We start from the raw sequence: 6,431 nt of genomic DNA, 5'->3' as shown, positions 1-6,431 counted from the left end.
AAACCCTGTGGGCATCATTTCTAGTTGAAGCAAAAGGTACTGTACAGTTTTCCTCAAGGGAGTCATGCTATGCTGTGAACAACTGGCAACTCCTTTTGCCAGTTTCTGCTTAGAGATTCACCGTAATAATCAGGTCTGGATTAGCCTGAMAAACACAGATTTTTGTAACAGGTTCAGCAGTTTGCCTGCCCTCATAACAATGGGCTTTTAGTCTAAGGTTATTAATAAGAGTGACATTTTAAGTACTAGACCAGTCAGTAGTGAAACATGTTTAGTAAGTCACCAGCACCTGAAACTGTAGTTAGAATTCTTCTTTATGGGCAGAAAAATCAGGTAGCCTATATCTTTTGGCAGCAGAAGATCTGAAAAGTAAACAAAATTTGAGGAGGAATTTTTTAATATAAAATCCAAGAGACAACATACAAATGAAACCCCCAAAAATCAATATGTACTGTTGATTGCCAATATAAACAGTATCAAAAATTCACGGATAGGATCTGGCACAATATCTTGTTATATATAATACTTATTCCTATTTACAGTGGTTCAGCTATGATGCAAGACTGATAACGCAAGAAGGCAAATTTACCRTAAATAGAGAGTAACAGAACAAAAAGCATCCTTGTGGCTTCATTTTTGCTTAGGTATTTTATGCTGTTGTTTTTCATCATCTGATGTAGACCTCTTCATCACACTGCAAGAGATACAGAAGTGATTATGTTTGGAGAACAGGTAATATAGCCCAGTATGTCCCCAACATGCTGGAAAGGGTCTCTTGCTCATGATGCAGGTCAGAGTTATGCACAAGAGCAAAACCATGAGATTACAAGGAAGAGTCTACCAAAGTTGTGACTAATAGCACAGTACTGTTAACACTTACTACAACACTGTAACAGCTATAACAATACTATAACTATTACAGTTATATTAACCTAGCATTTATTATGTAGTTATCAGAAATGCTCCTAGGGCCAGTAGGATGTGCACATAATCCTTACCTGAAAGTAGAAACTATTGTTATTTGTTACCATATTCATGGAACAGTTTTGTCCTTGAGAATCACATATTTTGTATTCATTCACTTAAGTCTTAGCAGAGGGACAATAAAACTCTCTRATACTAGATTGCTAGGCAGTAGCTGCCTGCTGCAAGGAAACTCAGGAAAGCGACAACACTGCATATATGCCAAGCAAGGGAAAGAGCATACAACTATGCAGAGGTCAGGTGGAGGAAGTTCACATGGCTGATAAGTTAATTACACTGCAAAATCACTAAGCTCTGAAGATGTGTCATTAGAAGTTCTGGCACATGCAACTGCTAAAGAAATAATTAAAACGTACTTAGGAGGTTTTGTTCCAAGTTATTTTTACAGCACATGGAAGTTACTTTTTTTTTTATGCAGGTTTATTAAGCCTCCCGCCCGCAGAAGAATCTTTCCATCTGTCACTTTGTGTCTGTGCCAGCACAACCCAAGTGCGTAAGTTAAAACCTCCCTTTAACATCCTACACATGCCCTTCTACTTTATCTCTATTGCTGGCTCCACAGTCACACCTCCCCTCCGCAGTAAAAGCCCCTATATCACACTAGCTGCCAGTGACCTTGATGAAACGTGAACAGAGATAAGCTCACAGTCAGTTTAAATAAACTGGGAAATGGCACTCCCTACTGACAACTGTGTTACTTTTTCATGGCATATAATCAGATGTAGGCAGTGACTAGCAAAACAGGACTTACGCAAGCTTGTAAGCCAAGTACGCTAATGACATTTCATGCCTTCAGTCTTGTCCTCCTGCAACACACATATTAAATGAAATCAAGCACTGTATTGCTATATGCAGTCCCTTTGGGCTCAAATGGAGGGAAACTTTCAGTTTGAGCTTGCAAGCAGGTATCTTTGACACTGAAACAGCTCTATAGCAAGGTACTGATGCTATGACAGCTCTAGAGATCCACTGTCATCAGCTGCATTGCAGCAGGCTGCCTTTGCAAAGCCTGATAAGATTTTGATCCTTAATGAATCACAGAGAAACTTGTCTAGAAATCAGTAAGGTGGGCATCTTGCTGTCCTCAGTGCACTCTGCTATTAGATACCACCCAGAAATGGGTCTGATGCTAGTCCTACTGCCCCACAGCATTATGCACAAGCTGGTAGGGTGCTACCACTCTTAAGATGATGATCAATGATTTGAGGTTTCCCAAAATTTTGAGAAGGGCACAAAAAGCCAATGACACAACAGGCTGAAGAGAAGAAAAAAAGCATTTCCTTCAGTGCAATTATACAATTCTTATATGCAGAAGGATTTAAACAGCTAGAGGGTAAACTCCTGTACCTCTTTGTGGCAGAAAATAACTGACCAAAAAGATATTACAGRTAAGAGAGAGACTCTTCATGTTTCTTTCCAGAAGCTTAGCCCCATTCTTATAGACKGAGCAACTGAAAAAACACCTCTGTTTGCACTTCTCTGGGGCACCAGTAGTCACGGCATAGTCTCACCCCTTACTACCCTCTGTGCAGTGTACCCCATTGAAACTGGTACAATTGTGTAATTATCTGAGAATTTAGCAAGGAGAAGAATCGCCGTCTACAGAGGGGAACAGTCCAACTGATTTCAAGCTGTGACATCCACACTCTTCTCTTAAACACTGTGTGGAGTGTCCAGAGTCAACAAGGTCAAGCAGAGGTGTTATTAATTCTACAAGGCAAAGCAGACATTATTTAAGCAGAAGTTCTGCTATTTCAAATTACATCTAAATGCAAGAGAAGAGAAGAAGCCAGGGAAAAAAAAAAAAAAAAAAAAAAAAAAAAGCCTCCTCCCCTTCCCCGCTGAATTTCTTTTCAAGTTACCCCATTTCCTCACAGGCATTTGCAAAGAGTTAGTTCTGATACTAAGAAATGGATTTTCCTCCTCTACCTCTGGAGTTAAGAATGTTAGTTAATCTATAAGCAAAACATCAGTGACTTTCATTAAATTTAATGACAAATAAAGACAAGGCTACATCAGTAACTACTGCCCTGTTCCCACATCCCCCAGTCTCAGAGCTGTATGCAATTAATTTAATATCAGTTCATGTGTAAGTGAGCAGCTAAGGACATTTGCAGATAATTTTATTAGTTCAGAAAGCTGTTGTTCAAGTGATTCATGAAGAGCTGTTTACCCATACCTTACTCTTTAAGAGGAGCAATAAAGAACTTACATACAAAGTCCAAAAGCGGCTGTCTTTCCTCTCTTAAGTTTGGAGAGCATTGCTTCAGCAGTTGCAACAACTTCTTCTAGTCCACGGTCTGGCATACCGCAGTATTCTGGACAGAGACGACTGAACACAAGCCTGAGACAGTGTCTGACTGGCAGCTTGTAAGGATGCTGTAATAAAAGAATGCTCATCATTCACGTGTTTTTACACAGCACAGGTGGCAGAGCACAAGTCAGAGAAAGCAAGGAGACAGTACAAGGTCCAGTGAAGACCTGCAGAGTCCCTGACGCATTTCTATGATTTCTACGATTTCCTCTTCGGCCTCTGTCGAGCAACTGAAAGGCTCAGAAGCCTTGYTGGAGCGTACGCTCCCGGGAGAGATTAAAGGGTGAGGGGGGAGAAACGCTAACGTTTGAATCGCAGTTCTGGTGGTACAGGGACCACTTGCTATGCTCATAGGACATTAATCATCATTTATCCTGTAATCAGGTAAAGTTTGGGCTACAACTGGTTTCCCCATTTTAAATCCAGACACCAGTTTCAGCTACAAGCAACAACTGCTCCGACCTGAGGTTTCATGCTTTTTTCAGCTGTTGTAGATTTATCATGACTTTCTATAGTTGTTTTCCAAGGAACATAGTCACTTGAGGCGTCCCTTACAAGACCGTCTTTTCACCACTTGCAAAGGAAATAATGTATGTAGTCTTAGCTAAAAATGCAATTATTTGTCATCAAAACAAGGTCTGTAATAATTTCAAAATGAATACCCAATAATCCAGAACTCCCACTACTGAAACGGAGCTTATGCACTCCATGAAGTAWCAAGATGCATATTCATAATCTGCAGAGCTTTTAGACACAGTGTTCGCCAACTATGTTCTGTGCCCTTCCCAAACCAAAAAATCTGACAGCCAGCAAGCCTGAGTTACACACAAAGTACTTTCTTGGTCATTTACAGCCTCTTCCTAGAAGTTAATTCCAGCTAAGCTACACCTAACATACATTTGTATCTGTCCTCAGTCAGAGAATTTGAGGAATAGCCTGCATTTTAGCCCTTTCTAACAACCCTTCACCCCCAGCCACAACATAGCACCTCAAGCAACTGAAGTGGTGGACGAATACATGCAATTAAACAGAAATCTCAAACTCCCACAGAAAGTATTTTACCCCAGGGGAAAAATTCTGTACCCAGAGATGTCTGGCTACAGATCTCATTCCATTCTAGATGCCTGGACAACCTTTAAGCCTTATAGAAGCTTTGCTACACGCTTAGGAGAAAGACAGACTGATAACAGATTTCCCAAAATGAGAGGAAATTGCCTTCTCCCATGCCGCCACCTGCTGGCATGTCAGGCTGCAACTTCTAAAACACGTGAAAAGACGCAAGCAAGTTTTTCAGACTCAAAGTGCATCAAACACACATTTGCTTCAGATACTACGCACGCTGCTGCTCTGGCAGGCACCAACATGCTTTYTGTAGCTTGATTATTTGCTGATGCTCATCTGATGCTGCATCCCTTCTGCTGTTACCGGTGCAAAGCTCCCTGCTTATCTGCACTGTCTTGTCTCCGCTGCAGTCATAGAAATCAAAGAGGTCCAACCCAGGCCCAGCTGTCTGACAGTRTCTCTTAAAGGCTCTTTCTAGTGGTCAGCAGGACTAACTTATTTTCTCAAGTCAGCAGAAGATACAAGCAGAAATGTTCTTTGTGGTGGTAGTCTCAGAAATCTATAATCATAGGTTACTTTTCCCTACAAGTCTTGTCTCTCCAGTTTCAGGAGTAATGAAGCCGTAATGTTTCCAGGCTGTTTTAAAGATGGCATCTAATGGTGATCCAGAGGTATACTCAGTAAGCTGAGGACACCTCTCACATCACAACTTAAAGACACTACATACCCATACTTCAACGGACCAGAAAAATCACTGTGGACTACGATAAGCTCTGTTCTGTGGATAGAGAAGAGGTAGCAGAAAGATCACAGAAACCCTGTTCTGAAGAAGGCTGCTATATGCCCAACAGTCACACCTGTGAGTGCTTCAATAACACCCCCAAAACARCTCCAAGAGGGGCTTTTGTCCCAGAGCTCTGCTCACCTCCGTAGAGAGAAGCCTGGCCCCTCTACTGAATGGAGACCCAAGGGCCCTGCCTTCTTSTCAGCTGTTTTCACCCAATGGTCCTGATGCTTCAGCTTATTAGTTGCCACTTCAGCTATATCCACAGCAGCTATGCCCAGGTACAGCCACACCAGCTCGAAGGCACTCGCTTTCCTTTCCCCTCCGGATTTCCACAGAGGTTGCTAGGGCCATCACCCGCRCTCTCGGGACCGGCACGAGTCAAGAAACCAGGATGCACCTCCTTAGCCATCTGTACGAGGTAAATGTTAGCCGCCACTTCAAACAGGAGCAAGCCTCCCTCCAGTGAGGGCAGCGGGCAGAGCGAGGTAACAGATTGCAGGAGTTAGGGCAGGCTACAAGTACGCGGGGCGCAWGCAATATCCGAAGGACAACATCAGATAAGCAGGAGCAGCTGATGAACAATCAGCTGAAGTTGCCTGCAGCATCCCAGCAGTGGGACTTCAGTCATGAGATAAAAAGCAGTGAGGAAGACGGCAAAAACACCTCATTAGTGAAGAGGGTAATGAATGGACAGGGACTGCTCACATAGGAGTATTTGTGCTGGAATCAGGAACTATTCTGTGCACCTGTGAAACAAAGGCATACGAGAATAAAGATTTGGCAAGTTCTGCAAAAGACAGGCATAACGCAGGTCTGTTCACGAGGAATTCTAAGGCATTGGCAACAGTCAGATGTTGTAAAAGCACAGCCAAGCTGCAGAAGAGTCTGTGCAGCACCTGTTACTGAAAGAAAGCAAGGCAGAAGAGTTACGCTGCAAGTGCCTCAAGCAGTGGAGAGGGCCTGGCTGAGCCGCTGTATTTTGTATCTGTTATAACAGATCTGGATTATGCRAAGATGAACAGCAGTGAAATTTCAGACCTGAATGCCATTATATTCCAAGCAAGATCTATACCAGCCAAAAAGCCAAGCATTCTGTCAGAAATGTTAYTACCAGGTAATAAATTTCACTATTTATATGTAAGGAAGAAAACAACTAATGTGTCAGCCAGCAAGGTGCAGAGTAACACCTGCTACACATCCATATGAGTTGAAGGCAGTTCTGCAGGTCGCAAAACTGTAACATTTGAAGTCTGTTCAAAGCCACATATATCACCAGTGCAGGTG

Source organism: Rhea americana, unplaced genomic scaffold, assembly GCF_003343005.1.
Source record: "Rhea americana isolate MKP2758 unplaced genomic scaffold, rheAme1 scaffold_254, whole genome shotgun sequence".
Lineage (NCBI taxonomy): Eukaryota > Metazoa > Chordata > Aves > Rheiformes > Rheidae > Rhea > Rhea americana.
This window is presented reverse-complemented; position numbering follows the sequence as displayed.